General features: G+C 45.3%; 1 long non-coding RNA gene across 2 annotated transcripts in view; it reads right to left on the bottom strand.

The window, feature by feature from the left end:
* Positions 1–15,128: 15,128 nt before the first annotated feature.
* LOC147997572 (uncharacterized) overlaps positions 15,129–16,458 on the bottom strand; it is an 18,551-nt gene continuing 17,221 nt past the window's right edge. The window contains exons 2-3 of one of the 2 annotated variants that reach the window (XR_015647726.1): positions 16,252–16,450; positions 15,129–15,356 (exon numbers count right to left, since the gene is read on the bottom strand). This is a non-coding gene — a long non-coding RNA (uncharacterized LOC147997572). The remainder of the gene's footprint in view (positions 15,357–16,251; positions 16,451–16,458) is intronic. The other variant, XR_015647728.1, reaches the window with a different exon arrangement.

The following is a 16,458-nucleotide window of genomic DNA, read 5'->3' as shown; positions in this document are numbered from 1 at the left end:
GAGAGAGAGAGAGAGATCGAATTTTCTGTGTCTCTCTGTCTCTGTCTGTCTGTCTCTCTCTCTCTGTGTCTGTCTCTCTCTCTGTCTCCCTGTCTCTGTCTCTCTTCCTCTCTCTGTCTCTCTGTCTCTCTCTGTCTCTGTCTCTCCCCCCTCCCCCATGCGTGTGTTTGTGTGTTCAACCGAGGAGGCAATGGCAGATAAATGTCTGCCCCTCCTCTGTAAGCCAGGCCACTCCATTACTGCCTTTCCTTTTTCTTAGTTTGTTTGGTTTATTCCAAGTTAATTGTATCTGTTTCTTTATTTTCCTCCTCATTTCTTTAGTTGAGTCAGGGGTCTTTGCACAAAAGCCCTGGAAATCAGTACCTGGATCAGGTCTGCAGCCTGCTCACAGAGTTCTACCCACCTTCACCTCTCAAGTGATGCAATCAAAGACATGCAGCACCACACCTGGCTTCTTTTCACATGTACATTTACTTTAGTTCCAATGCTCATTCAGGTCTGAGAGACGGGGGAGGGAAGGAGGGAAGAGAGACAGAGAGTGACAGAGAAACAGTTGACCGAGAGGGAGAATTGTAGGTTAATTATTGTTCCGTCTCCTCAATCACGGTCTACTGGTCGCCATCGTGGCAACCATGCCCCGCAACCCTACCTTCGGTAAGATCAAGCATAATGGCGGCAACCATATAATTCCTGCTTAGTCGCACTGAACACTCCGGTCATCACTACCTGTGGAGAATTGTAAGGGGGCTCCTCTGGTCTAGAGAGTAGTACCCTTGAATGAAATGAGGATCACAGCAAGCATTATTTGTTTTGAGATATAAGATGTGGAAAGAACTATATGTGTGGATTTACAGACAGACAGACAGACAGACAGACAGACAGACAGACAGAGAGGACAGGACAGGACAGGACAGGACAGGACAGGACAGGACAGGAGAAAAAAACAAGAACACAAACAAAAACTCAAAATGGAAGTCCGGTTCCAAATAGTCTCTGTCTGCCCTGTCGCTCTAGTGTTGGTGGTCCAGGTTATAAAAGCTTATACATGGGTGGGTGCGGGAAGTGCTGCTGGGTGTTCAGTTCAGGTCCAAGATTATTGCGGGTAACTAGACAACAAAGAAAGCAGTTAGACTGACTCCTACAGTGTTCGGTTTCTGAGTGTGTTATCACACAGAAGAGCCTAACAGAATATGTAATGAATTCTGGCAGCAACAGCAGAAACAACCAATGAGAAAGTGTCCTTATAATACTAGCAACTGCAACAAAATGGCAGACTAGCCAGCTAACAGTTCCCTAGCCATTAACTCATCTGACATAGGCCTTCTTCACGTTGCATCTAGATAGGTCTTCCTGTCTTCCTCTCCAGTGTGTGTGTGTGTGTGTGTGTGTGTGTGTGTGTGTGTGTGTGTGTGTGTGTGTGTGTAAAGAGAGAGAGAAGGAGGGGGGGAGAGAGAGAGAGAGCTTTAGAGAGAGAGAGCTTTAGAGAGAGAGAGAGCTTTAAAATCAGCACTCAAGCCTTTTCTCTTCCTATCCCTATCCCAACCCCCCCCCCCCAAACCAGCAGCAAAGCCACCAGCACTCGAGAGACAGAGGAAGATGAAATCTCTAGTCTGAGAAACAAGAGGAGGTAGATAAACATACCCCCCCCCTCTCTCCTTCATAATTTGTTAAAGTGTTCCCTTTGTGTTGTGTGGACTCTACTGTATTAAGCAAGTTTCACATCGTACTATCTCCAAAGAGGAGTCAACAGTCTCTTGGCGTGCAGGCAGTTGTTGCCTGCTTTAAATATTTTTTGGTGTGTTTGTTTGTTTGTTTGTTTGTTTGTTTGTTTGTTTGTTTCAAAACCGAGGGCCTGCCTGCGTTCAACAGATCCAAACCCAGTTCTCAGAGGGGAAAATGGAGTCAAGTCCGAAGTCACTGGCATTTAGGTCATCGGCCATTGACAGTCATAGGAGATGGGAATATCGTCCTTTCTCCAATGGAGACTCACCTGGGTATGCATCAACCACATCTAAGGGCAGGCCTGGGTTAGTACGGGGTGGTGGATGGGGAGGAAGGATCTGGAAAGAGCTTTGCGATGGGAAACTATGATCAGAATGTTGCACAGAAAACAAAATTTGTACTTAAAAAAAAAAAAGGCTCCCGATATCTATCCAAAAATGAAAGGAAATAAAAACCGACATCAGAACTTTACTAACTGCAAATGCTCCATCTCCCTGTATCCAACCACTCCACTCCCAGATAGGTAGATGATAGTTTGCACTTCTGTCCCAGTTGGGCTGTCGAGGTTAAGGGAAGGGGAACCACCTCTGTGGTTATGTGATCCACACACGAAATAAAATAAAAGGAGCGGATAAACGTGCCTGGCATTTTAAGATGCTCAATTTCTTTGCAAGCTTCATTTTGTTTCATTCTTTTAAAGGTTTACTTATTTATTTTCACTTACATTGAGTACACTAAAGCCCTTTTCACATACACAGGGCAGTAGAGTGCATGGGATATCCCTTTGCAGAGGGTTGTGAGCCACCATGTGGTTTCTGTGGAATCGAACTCAGGACCTCTGGAAGAGCAGAGCGGTGAGTGCTCTTAACCTCGGAGCCATCTCTCCAGCCCTTGACAAGCTTTATTTAACTAAACATTAAACATGAATCAGAAACGCCAAACCCTGTACATATATGGTCCAGATTCACCCTTACTTAGAAATCCCCGAGCTGGCAGGGCGAGGCTGGGAATTGAGAGTGAGCAAAAAGGGAGTCTGCCTCTTTCCCCCAGGGTGTGCTATCAACTCCATTACCATTTCCAAACAGCTGGGTGTGAGTCTAACTAAGGTTTCCTTCAGTCAGACATTTGCCAGGAGCCGGAGCCCTGACAGGACAGCGAGAGCGATGATCAGACATCATTTCACAGTGAAATCATCACTCGCTGATTTCAGGCAGAAAACTTTAGAAAACTCTAAACTCTAAAGAGGCACTGAAGCGTGCTAGGGCAGCAGCAGTACTTCCCCGACTGACCTTCAGGAACCTGCATATTCTCCAGCCCCGCCCCACCCCACCCCCTCTCAGCTAGCTCCTGTCCACCCCTCCCCCTCCCCCCACATACAGGGAGGAGGCCTTGTGTGTGTGTGGGGGGGGGGGGGCGGCAGCGGGAAGATGCAACTCTCTCTTGAGAGAGAGTTCGGGTCTCCCAAACAAATACATAACTAGAAACTTCATTTATTTACTTTATTTCATCGAGCATACCGTGGAAGAGGGAAAAGGAACAGGGAAGCTAGGCCAACTGGTCGAGCTCCTCCTTTCGTTTTGTTTCAAAAAGGAAAGGAAAAGCCAAAGAACCCCCTCTTTTTGGTGAAAGGAACAGAATGGTGAAAGTTGAAACATCGGCTCGCCACTTAATACTTTGGCTTTTAATAAAAGGGACAGCAGATCGACTTCCGAGTTGATTAAGAGAGAGAGAGAGAGAGAGAGAGAGAGAGAGAGAGAGAGAGAGAGAGAGAGAGAGAGAGAATAAAAACCACAAAAAAACGTTTTGTCGACCAGCCTCCTTTTAAACCTCTGTTACACAGGAAGACTGGTCAACCTCATTCCCCCCTCCCCCCACTCACACACACACCCCTCCCCCTCCACGGAGAGGTTTAATGAGAGAAGAAAGGTAGAAGAAGAGAGTAAAGGCCAGTCATGAGCACGTGGAGAGAATTTGGGAGGGGAATGGGGAGAGAAGGGACAAAGGGGAAGAGGGGAAGAGAGGAAGAGCAAAAGAGCAAAGAGAGGAGCAAAGAGAGCCAACCTCATATTTTATTTTATTTTTTTTAAAGATTTATTTATTTTATTTATGCGTAAGAGTACACTGTAGCTATTTTCAGACACACCAGAAGAGAGCATCAGATCCCATTACAGATGGTTGTCAGCCACCTTGTGGTTGCTGGTAATTGAACTCAGGACCTCTGGGAGAAATTTGTGTGTGTGTGTGTGTGTGTGTGTGTGTGTGTGTGTGTGTGTGTGTGTGCCCGTTAGTTTAAAAATCTGCTGTAGACCTCCCTTTTAATATCTGTTTAACAAATATTTTTACCATATTTAAATTTTATTTATTTTATTTTACTTAAAAATAATAATGAATAAAGAGTCAATGTGAATAAACAATAAAACAAAAATCAAGGTGATCGGGGTTGGGGATTTAGCTCAGTGGTAGAGCGCTTGCCTAGCAAGAGTAAGGCCCTGGGTTCGGTCCCCAGCTCCGAAAAAAAGAAAAAAGAAAAAAAAAAAATCAAGGTGATCAACAGATACCGACGACTGACATGGAAAAAAGTTAATAGATCGCCATAAAAACAGAGTAAGTGCGATGTAAACAATAAAACAGATGGGATGGAGAGATGGCTCAGCGGTTAAGAGCACTGACCGCTCTCCCAGAGGTCCTGAGTTCAAATCCCAGCAACCACATGGTGGCTCACAACCATCTGTAATGAGACCTGATGCCCTCTTCTGGTGTGTCTGAAGACAGCTACAGTGTACTCACATGCGTTAAATAAATAAATTTAAAAAAAAAAGAAAACAATAAAGCAGAAATTAAGACGAGGGACACAGAAGGACAAGGGAGATAAAACAATTAAATGTTAACAGACATAAAGTGGGAACGACGGGGTTGGGGATTTAGCTCTGTGGTAGAGTGCTTGCCTAGCAAATGCAAGGCCCTGGATTCAGTCCCCAGCTCTGAAAAAAGAAAAAAGAAAAAAGAAAAAAAAAGAAAAGCGGGAACGAGATGAAGGGCAAATATAGACGACTGAAACGAAATGATGGAATAAATTTATAAAATAATAATAAAATACGAGTAAATACGAATAAATGGCAAACTGGACTTTAATAAATGTTTAAATCAAGGTGAATGACAAATACAATTTAGACAAAAAGGTTTTGAAAAATGAAAAGAAATAGAAAGCATATATGAATCAATAACAAGACTGAAGTCACAATGGCCTTGAAGTGACACGGACGACAAACGTGAAAAACATAAATGAAATAATTTCGACAGCCACGGACATTCACATGGTGTGTTGGGAAACACCGCAGTCTTTATTTGGCGAGTAAAAACGCCTCGGGGAACTCTGTACATAGGAGGCTGGGAGCATGAATCACTCTATCTATCTATCTATCTATCTATCTATCTATCTATCTATCTATCTATCTATTTTTTATTTTTCTCTCCCTTACATCTTCCCACCATACCATACGTTTCTCCTTATACAAATCCATAGATTTATATATGTTCTTAATTTCATTTTTTTCCTCTGCCACACAGCCCACCACACAGAACCTCTAGATCTCGGGATCCCCTTCTGCCAGCACCAGTGGCAAGGGCACAGCTCCCCAGAGAATTAACTCGATCCGAACATAAGCGCGACAAGAAATTAAAAGTTAAATCGGAAGTGAAACTGAAAATGAAATTTTGGCCGAAAATAAAATAAAATGAAAGGTATAAGTTTTGTGACAATCAAATCATAAATCCCAATTGGGCAAAAAATAAAATTACAAAGTCAAAATTTTGTCCAGTCCACTGTGCTCCTGTGGAATCCCTCCCTGGAACTTGCTCGGTAGAGTAGTCTAGTCCCAAACTCACAGAGGTCTGCCCTGCCTTTCTCTGAAACCTACAGAGCCAGTCAAAACCTACAATCCTTTGTTGTTTGTTTGGCAGTTTGGCAGTTTGTTTGTTCCTGGACAAAAATGTGGGCTCTCTCTGATTCCTATATGTCTGCATGCCAGAAGAGGGCACCAGAACATAAGAGGACACACCACACAGCTCCTGAGAATCCAGAGGGTTTTTTTTTGTTTTGTTTGTTTTGTTTGTTTTTTCTTCCTCTTTTCTTTTTTTCCGGAGCTGGGGACCTTGCTCTTCCCAGGGCCTTGCGCTTGCTAGGCAAGCGCTCTACCACTGAGCTAAATCCCCAACCCCGAGAATCCAGGTTTTTGACCAAAACAAAAAACAACAACAGGGGCTGGAGAGATGGCTCAGCGGTTAAGAGCACTGACTGCTCTTCCAGACGTCCTGAGTTCAATTGCCAGCAACCACATGGTGGCTCACAACCATCTGTAATGAGATCTGATTGATCTCTTCTGGTGTGTCTGAAGATAACTGCAGCATACTCAGATAAATAAAAAACAAATCTAAAAAAATTAAAAACAACAACAAAAAACACAAAAACAAACAAACAAACAAAACCCCCAAAACTAACAACCTAGAGGGTAGATATCTGCCTGCCCAGGTCTTCTAGTGCTATTTAAGGCTTCCTGTAGATAATAAAGCTTGTGTATCTTTTATCCAGGAACAGAATCATCAAGGCAGGGTAGGAGAGAAGCCCTGTTTGGGATTAAACGTTTCTACAACGTAACAGGAGGAGGCGGAGGGAGAGGGGCTCCTCAGACATAAATATAAAATAGTACAATGGATCATTTTGAAGGCGTGTGGGTGAGGGTGACTGGAGACAGAGTTTTTCTCTGAGTGAGTGTGGAACTCACTGTCCCTGAGCTCAGCCTGTGATGAGAGAGAGAGAGAGAGAGAGAGAGAGAGAGAGAGAGAGAGAGATCGAATTTTCTGTGTCTCTCTGTCTCTGTCTGTCTGTCTCTCTCTCTCTGTGTCTGTCTCTCTCTCTGTCTCCCTGTCTCTGTCTCTCTTCCTCTCTCTGTCTCTCTGTCTCTCTCTGTCTCTGTCTCTCCCCCCTCCCCCATGCGTGTGTTTGTGTGTTCAACCGAGGAGGCAATGGCAGATAAATGTCTGCCCCTCCTCTGTAAGCCAGGCCACTCCATTACTGCCTTTCCTTTTTCTTAGTTTGTTTGGTTTATTCCAAGTTAATTGTATCTGTTTCTTTATTTTCCTCCTCATTTCTTTAGTTGAGTCAGGGGTCTTTGCACAAAAGCCCTGGAAATCAGTACCTGGATCAGGTCTGCAGCCTGCTCACAGAGTTCTACCCACCTTCACCTCTCAAGTGATGCAATCAAAGACATGCAGCACCACACCTGGCTTCTTTTCACATGTACATTTACTTTAGTTCCAATGCTCATTCAGGTCTGAGAGACGGGGGAGGGAAGGAGGGAAGAGAGACAGAGAGTGACAGAGAAACAGTTGACCGAGAGGGAGAATTGTAGGTTAATTATTGTTCCGTCTCCTCAATCACGGTCTACTGGTCGCCATCGTGGCAACCATGCCCCGCAACCCTACCTTCGGTAAGATCAAGCATAATGGCGGCAACCATATAATTCCTGCTTAGTCGCACTGAACACTCCGGTCATCACTACCTGTGGAGAATTGTAAGGGGGCTCCTCTGGTCTAGAGAGTAGTACCCTTGAATGAAATGAGGATCACAGCAAGCATTATTTGTTTTGAGATATAAGATGTGGAAAGAACTATATGTGTGGATTTACAGACAGACAGACAGACAGACAGACAGACAGACAGACAGAGAGGACAGGACAGGACAGGACAGGACAGGACAGGACAGGACAGGAGAAAAAAACAAGAACACAAACAAAAACTCAAAATGGAAGTCCGGTTCCAAATAGTCTCTGTCTGCCCTGTCGCTCTAGTGTTGGTGGTCCAGGTTATAAAAGCTTATACATGGGTGGGTGCGGGAAGTGCTGCTGGGTGTTCAGTTCAGGTCCAAGATTATTGCGGGTAACTAGACAACAAAGAAAGCAGTTAGACTGACTCCTACAGTGTTCGGTTTCTGAGTGTGTTATCACACAGAAGAGCCTAACAGAATATGTAATGAATTCTGGCAGCAACAGCAGAAACAACCAATGAGAAAGTGTCCTTATAATACTAGCAACTGCAACAAAATGGCAGACTAGCCAGCTAACAGTTCCCTAGCCATTAACTCATCTGACATAGGCCTTCTTCACGTTGCATCTAGATAGGTCTTCCTGTCTTCCTCTGTGTGTGTGTGTGTGTGTGTGTGTGTGTGTGTGTGTGTGTGTGTGTGTGTGTGTGTGTAAAGAGAGAGAGAAGGAGGGGGGGAGAGAGAGAGAGAGCTTTAGAGAGAGAGAGCTTTAGAGAGAGAGAGAGCTTTAAAATCAGCACTCAAGCCTTTTCTCTTCCTATCCCTATCCCAACCCCCCCCCCCCAAACCAGCAGCAAAGCCACCAGCACTCGAGAGACAGAGGAAGATGAAATCTCTAGTCTGAGAAACAAGAGGAGGTAGATAAACATACCCCCCCCCTCTCTCCTTCATAATTTGTTAAAGTGTTCCCTTTGTGTTGTGTGGACTCTACTGTATTAAGCAAGTTTCACATCGTACTATCTCCAAAGAGGAGTCAACAGTCTCTTGGCGTGCAGGCAGTTGTTGCCTGCTTTAAATATTTTTTGGTGTGTTTGTTTGTTTGTTTGTTTGTTTGTTTGTTTGTTTGTTTGTTTCAAAACCGAGGGCCTGCCTGCGTTCAACAGATCCAAACCCAGTTCTCAGAGGGGAAAATGGAGTCAAGTCCGAAGTCACTGGCATTTAGGTCATCGGCCATTGACAGTCATAGGAGATGGGAATATCGTCCTTTCTCCAATGGAGACTCACCTGGGTATGCATCAACCACATCTAAGGGCAGGCCTGGGTTAGTACGGGGTGGTGGATGGGGAGGAAGGATCTGGAAAGAGCTTTGCGATGGGAAACTATGATCAGAATGTTGCACAGAAAACAAAATTTGTACTTAAAAAAAAAAAAGGCTCCCGATATCTATCCAAAAATGAAAGGAAATAAAAACCGACATCAGAACTTTACTAACTGCAAATGCTCCATCTCCCTGTATCCAACCACTCCACTCCCAGATAGGTAGATGATAGTTTGCACTTCTGTCCCAGTTGGGCTGTCGAGGTTAAGGGAAGGGGAACCACCTCTGTGGTTATGTGATCCACACACGAAATAAAATAAAAGGAGCGGATAAACGTGCCTGGCATTTTAAGATGCTCAATTTCTTTGCAAGCTTCATTTTGTTTCATTCTTTTAAAGGTTTACTTATTTATTTTCACTTACATTGAGTACACTAAAGCCCTTTTCACATACACAGGGCAGTAGAGTGCATGGGATATCCCTTTGCAGAGGGTTGTGAGCCACCATGTGGTTTCTGTGGAATCGAACTCAGGACCTCTGGAAGAGCAGAGCGGTGAGTGCTCTTAACCTCGGAGCCATCTCTCCAGCCCTTGACAAGCTTTATTTAACTAAACATTAAACATGAATCAGAAACGCCAAACCCTGTACATATATGGTCCAGATTCACCCTTACTTAGAAATCCCCGAGCTGGCAGGGCGAGGCTGGGAATTGAGAGTGAGCAAAAAGGGAGTCTGCCTCTTTCCCCCAGGGTGTGCTATCAACTCCATTACCATTTCCAAACAGCTGGGTGTGAGTCTAACTAAGGTTTCCTTCAGTCAGACATTTGCCAGGAGCCGGAGCCCTGACAGGACAGCGAGAGCGATGATCAGACATCATTTCACAGTGAAATCATCACTCGCTGATTTCAGGCAGAAAACTTTAGAAAACTCTAAACTCTAAAGAGGCACTGAAGCGTGCTAGGGCAGCAGCAGTACTTCCCCGACTGACCTTCAGGAACCTGCATATTCTCCAGCCCCGCCCCACCCCACCCCCTCTCAGCTAGCTCCTGTCCACCCCTCCCCCTCCCCCCACATACAGGGAGGAGGCCTTGTGTGGGGGGGGGCGGCGGGGAGATGCAACTCTCTCGTTTTTTTTTCCTTTTCTTTTTTTCTTTTCTTTCTTTCTTTCTTTCTTTCTTTCTTTCTTTCTTTTTTTTTTTTTCTTTTTTTTTTTTTTTTTTTTCCGTAGCTGGGGACCGAACCCAGGGCCTTGCGCTTGCTAGGCAAGCGCTCTACCACTGAGCTAAATCCCCAACACCCGCAACTCTCTCTTGAGAGATAGTTCGGGTCTCCCAAACAAATACATAACTAGAAACTTCATTTGTTTACTTTATTTCATCGAGCATACCATGGAAGAGGGAAAAGGAACAGGGAAGCTAGGCCAACTGGTCGAGCTCCTCCTTTCGTTTTGTTTCAAAAAGGAAAGGAAAAGCCAAAGAACCCCCTCTTTTTGGTGAAAGGAACAGAATGGTGAAAGTTGAAACATCGGCTCGCCACTTAATACTTTGGCTTTTAATAAAAGGGACAACAGATCTCCCTCCTATTTGGTTAAAAAAAAAAAAAAGGAATTAAAACACCACAAAAACGTGCTGTCAGCCAGATTCCCTTTAAACCTCCGTTATACAGGAAGACGGGTTTTTTTTAAGCATCATTTTAAATATATAAATATGTATTTGTGTGTGTGTGTGTGTGTGTGTGTGTGTGTGTGTGTGTCCGTCCGTCCGTCCGTCAGTCAGTCAGTCAGTCAGTCAGTCAGTCAGTCAGTCAGTCAGTCAGTGTCTTCTGTATGGAGAGGATGTGCTGACTCTGAAGCTATGATCTAGACACTTTCTAGATCACAGTTAAAAAGTTTTTAATAACTGTGTGAAGGAGACAGGTAGGGGTGTGTGTGTGTGTGTGTGTGTGTGTGTGTGTGTGTGTGTATGCATGCATGCATGTGGGGGGGAGGGGAGGCTTTGATATCAGCACTCAAGCTTTTTTACTTCCTATCCCAATCTCCCCAAACTACCATCAAAGCAGCACTAGGGAGGCAGAGAAAGGTGAATCTGAGAGTTTCAGTCCTTCCCGCCCTACAGACGAATACAGAGAAACCCAGTCTGAGAAACTAGGGGAGGGGGGAGGGGGAGAGAAAGAGAGAGAGAGAGAGAGAGAGAGAGAGAGAGAGAGAGAGAGAGAGATCAAATTCTCTTGTGTCTGTCTCTGTTTTTCTCTATTCTCTCTCTCTCTCTCTCTCTCTCTCTCTCTCTCTCTCGTTGTGTGTGTGTGTGTGTGTGTGTGTTTGTTTGTTTGTTTGTTTCAAAACCCAGAGCCTGTCTGTAACAGATCTAAACACAGTTCTTGAAGGGGAAAATGGAAACAATTCCATAGTCTCTGGCAATGAAGTCATCTCCCATTGAAAACCACAGGAGAGGGGAATATTGTCCTCAACTAGGCATATATCAACCAGTATTTCACAGGCAGACCTTCAGGGAGGTGCAGATTCACCAGCCCTACCCTCCCTCCCATCCCCCCAGCATCCCTGCTCATCTCCTGTCCACCATTTGTTGATTCATTGTTGCTGTTGCTGTTGCTGCTGCTGTTGTTGTTGTTGTTGTTGTTGTTGTTGTTGTTGTTGTTGTTGTTGTTGTTCCTGGTGTGAAGAACACTGTGAGGTAGCCTTCCTCTAATAAACCCTCTGGTCTTTAGGGATCCTTCACCCACTCACTCTCTGCCAGACTGAGTTCACAGCAGAAAACGCGTTTTTGAGAGAAACATGTTCCTGGTCCTGTGTGCCCATATTGAGGGAGGCATGAGAAAGGGATAACAAGGAAGGGAGACCCGGCAGTGGTAGGGGGCTGGGATGGGGTCGGGGGTGGGTGTCCTAGCTTGCTAATCCAACTGACCCACTTGCTGTGTAAATAAATATTTTGCATTCTGTGTCCCTTGTTTGATTTCTCACTAAATTCCAGATTGTCAATCTCCCTGTGTCGATTGCACAAGAACCCAAATGGGGATGCTGGGTGGTGAGCTGATTCCTCCCTAGAACACCTGTGCACTCTCTCATAGTCTCTAAGCTCCTTGCTGGACTCTTTTGGGCTTGGACCTGGCTGTCTGTAAGCCAGGAAGGAAGGAAGGAAGGGAGGGAGGGAGGGAGGGAGGGAGGGAGGGAGGGAACAGGCCTCAGTTGAGAATCCCAATTTTCTAGTTCACTGCATCTGATGGCTGGCTGACCCTTCCAGGTGAATTGTATTTTTTTTTTTCCTTTTCACTCCTTTATTTGAGTCAGGGGTGTCTGCACATAGACCTGGAAATCAGTACCTAGATCAGGCCTGCCTGCCTGCCTGCCTGCCTGCCTGCCTGCCTGCCTGCCTGCCTGCCTTCCTCTATCTCACAGAGACACAGTTCTAAACACCTCTGCCTCTTGAATGATGGAAATAAAGACATGCACGAACACCTGGCTTCCTTTCATTGTACATTTAGCCTAATTTCAGTTTTATTCATGTCTGGGAGGGAGACTTGCTTGTGTGCTGTAGTTCAATTCCTTTCACTGTGTGGTTTCCCCACCACCTTGGCCACCATGCCACGTGGAAGAGAAGAAGAGATGAACCATATTGTTGGCACCCATATAACAAACACTTGGTTGCTTCCTCTGAGCCCTCTGAGTATCCTTACATCTCTGTATTTTAAAGTGGTTTTGTTTTGTTTTTTATTGCTGTCAAACTCTCTCTCTCTCTCTCTCTCTCTCTCTCTCTCTCTCTCTCTATCTATCTATCTATATGTGTGTGTGTGTGTGTGTGTGTGTGTGTGTGTGTGTGTGTGTGTATTTTTTTTCTTCCCCCAGAGCTGAGGACTGAACCCAGGTCCTTGAGCTTGCTAGGCAAGGACTCTACCACTGAGCTAAAACCCCAACCCCTATCTCTGTGTTTTAAAAAGTAGACTCTGGAGCAATACCGGGCAGGTCTCCAAGGCGGGTCCTTCGCTTTATTTTATTCTTTTTGTTTTTAATTGTTAAAGATTTGTTTGTTTGTTTGTTTGTTTTATGTCTATTCGAGTACCCTGTAGGTGTCTTCAGACACCCCAGAAGAGGGCATGATTGACAATTACAGATGGTTGCAAGCCGCCATGTGTTGGCTGGGTATTGAACTCAGGACCGCTGTAAGAGCAATCAGTGCTCTTAACGACGGTGCCATCTCTCCATCCACCTACTTTATTTTATTCTCTATGCTCTCTTGTGCGAGTCAAGGTCAAGCAGGCAAGAAACACCCAAACAGATTGGTCCATCACCACTTTCTGAATTCTTTTTGTTGTTGATGTCAGGGATGTAAAGCAAGTTTACCCATGAAGAATTGTAAGGGAGTCCTTCTGATTTAGAGAATAGCAGCCTTGAAATGAAATGAGAATCACAACAAGCATTTGTCTTATTGTTTTTGTTTTTTTCTTCCTTTTTCTTCGGAGCTGAGGACCGAACCCGGGGCCTTGTGCTTCCTAGGCAAGCGGTCTACCACTGAGCTAAATCCCCAACCCCTACATTTGTCTTAAAGTCTGAAAAACACAAAACAAAACAAAACAAAACAAAACAAAACAACAACAACAACAACAACAACAACAACAACAACCAAGAACAAACCATGAGACCGCAGAAATCCTCAGGCGGAGGAGTAAGGAGCTAGTTTTTATTGGTTAGGGTATTATTTGGTCGGGTGGGGGTAGGGGTGGGGGTGGGGGTGGGGGTGGGGGTGTTGTCCTTCCTACACCTCTCTTGCATGAATGAGCTGAACATTACTTAAGCTTGTGTCCAAAACTGTCCATTTTTTAGATTGATCCCAGGAGGGAGGGAGCGAGCCGGGGATACAGCACACCCTCTCTGGCCTCAGAGGTCCAGGCTCCCGCTGGCAGGGCCCGAAGGGACTCCTGGGGGGAAAAAAAAATAAAGTCTCCGAGGCACCACCTAGCCGGTTTTATTCTTGAAGAAAAGCAAACATACATAATGGAATAAGGGAAAGAAAAAACCCTGTTTTCTATATACACAAGCAGTCGTAATTTGTTATAGTGTCCCCTTTGCGTAGTTTGGATTCGATGACTTTATTTTATCAAGCAAGTTTTAAACAGCGGTAACTCCAAAGAGGAGTCAACAGCCCCTTTAAGTGCAGTCAGTCATTGACCCTTTGGTCTGTCTGTCTGTCTGTCTGTCTGTCTGTTTCAAAACGAGGGAGGGCCTGCCTGCCTGCCTGCCTGCCTGCCTGCCTGCCTGCCTGCCTGCCTGCGTGCCTGCATCAGATCTAAATACAGTTCTCAGAGGGGAAGACAGAGACAAGTCAGAAGTCACTAGCACTCAATGGACGACCACCAACCTAAGGGCAGGCCTAGGGTAGAATTTGATGGACGGACGGACGGACAGACGGACGGACGGACGGATGGACAGATGGACAGAAAGGATCTAGGAGGAGCTTTGGGAAAGATGAAAAGCCTCCATTTCCCCCCAAAAGAACGAGCCCCAACAGCTGGGCTCTTCGAGATGAGTTATAAGGGGAACCACACATACAGTTTTGTATCACACATACAGTTTGTCATCATCCGTCAATACCAGGTAGACTTTTCAACGTATGTAGGTAGCTGTTGTCAGGTCAGTCCTTTACTAAGCCTCATGTAAGCTCTGCAGGGTAAGCCTCAGGAATTCATCTGTGCGTCCCGCAGGGTATGCTTTCTTGCTTTGTTAAAGGCTAGACTTTGGTTGTCTGTCTGTCTGTCTGTCTGTCTGTCTGTCTGTCTGAATGAATGAATGAATGAATGAGCGAGGGAATGAACGAATGAGGAGGGGATGCACATGCCTATGGTTTTAAGATGCTTAATTTCTTTACAAGGTTTATTTATTTAAACATTAAACATTGGGGTTGGGGATTTAGCTCAGTGGTAGAGCGCTTGCCTAGGAAGCACAAGGCCCTGGGTTCGGTCCCCAGCTCCGAAAATAAAATAAAATAAAATAAAATAAACATTAAACATTAATCGGAAATAATGGAGTCAGCAGTTAAGAGTTCTGACTGTGTTCTTCCAGAGGTCCTGAGTTCTATTCCCATGGTGGCTCACAACCCTCTGTTATGGGATCGATCTGCTGTGTGTCCGAAGACAGCTGCAGTGTGCTGTTTGTAGGGTAAAGAAAAAAATACTAAAGAAAAAAAAAAAAAAGAGAGAGAAAAAGTTAGAAGCACCAAGTCAAGTCATGTAAATATTGCCCACATTCGGATTTAGACATGCCTGAGCTGTCAGGGCGAGGCTGGGTGAGAGCGAATCAGTGAACGATCGGACTCTTCCTCTCTCTGTGAGGGTGTGTCATGAACTCTATTACCATTTCCAAAGAGTTAGGTATGCTGGAGCGAAGTGGACCGGAAAGCCAAGGGAGGAGAGGTATGCCTACACGAGTCCACCCAACCCCCGCCCCCCCCCAGGGAGACATCCTCGAGTGGTGGGGGGAGGGGCGAAGGTGTGGAGGGATAATTTCCAACAAATAAATCCCAACAAATAAATTACTAGAGACTTGATTCATTGATTTACTTTAAATTTATTGAGTGTATCGGGAAAGAGGGAAAATGGGTCAAGGAGGGAGGGAGGGAGGAGGGAGGGAGGGAGGGAGGGAGGGAGGGAGGGAGGGAGGGAGAGAGGGATATCTTTTCCTCCAAATCGGCTGGTATGTAGTCTCAGTGCGTCAGAAAAAGACTGCTTCTGGCCTCCTTTCTGATTACCCCAAGGCAGTCTGGTCACCGTGCTGTAATAGAAAGGGAAACCACAGTCAAGTCATGGGAGCGAGCGAGCAAGCAAGCAAGCAAAAATCATAAACAAAAGCAAAAACACGTCTGTTAAGTTGAGCAGAGCAGAGCAGAGCAGAGCAGAGTAGGGCAAAGCAATACAAGGTCACATTCCACAAAGGCTGATATAGTCTGCCATCTTGGTCTACAGAGTGAAAAGTAGAAGGAGAAAATGAATATCGCTTTGTGTGTCACAAAGTTTTTAAGTTGTAAGGAACATTGCAGGGCTAAACCTTCAAATCCTCAAACCACAACCCAAATCCTCCTTTCCTCCTCCTCCTCCTCCTCCTCCTCCTCACCCCCCATTGCCCCCCCCCGTGTGGTGTGTGTGTGTGTGTGTGTGTGTGTGTGTGTGTGTGTGTGTGTGTTTGCGCACGAGCTCGAGCTCGGGCACGCATTTCTTTCACTGCACAACCATCATTGGAGGACGTTTAAATAAACACGAATGAATCAGACAGGCAGACAGACAGGGGCCCATAATGGATCCCTACAACTCGGTGGTGGTGGTGGTGGTGGTGGTGGTGGTGGTGGTGGTGGTGGTGGTGGTGGTGGTGGTGGTACACACCGATTTGTTGACCTCTTTCTTTTAAAGAAAGGACAAGAAACAAAGAGAAATAAAAATGAAGGAATATAGACCTAGCCAAATATTATTTTATTCCCTCCTTCATGGAGCGACAAGAAGATTTATTCATCAACCTTCGTCTAGAATAAGAAAGTAATTGCAAATGAAATCGAGCCATCTTACTGTAATAAGATGTTATCGAGAGAAAGGGGAATTGGATACTGGATCCATTGCTGCCCCCCCCCCACACACAAATTGGAAAGAAAAGCAACTCCCCAGATCGCTCAACTAACGAGGCTTATTTAAAACTGGAAAAAGAGGGCTGGAGAGATGTCTCAGCGGTTAAGAGCCCTGGCCGCTCCTCCAGAGGTCCTGAGTTTTCAATCCCCAGCAAGCACATGGTGGCTCCCAACCATCGGTAATGGGATGAGGCCTTCTTCTGGTGTGTCTGAAGATAGTTACAGTGTACTCATAGTCACAAAATAAATAATTCTGGAAAA

This window comes from Rattus norvegicus, unplaced genomic scaffold (genome assembly GCF_021556685.1).
Source record: "Rattus norvegicus strain SHRSP/BbbUtx unplaced genomic scaffold, alternate assembly SHRSP_T2T unassigned-0000113, whole genome shotgun sequence".
Lineage (NCBI taxonomy): Eukaryota > Metazoa > Chordata > Mammalia > Rodentia > Muridae > Rattus > Rattus norvegicus.
The sequence above is the reverse complement of the archived record's forward strand: the minus strand, read 5'-3'. Positions and strand labels throughout refer to the sequence as shown.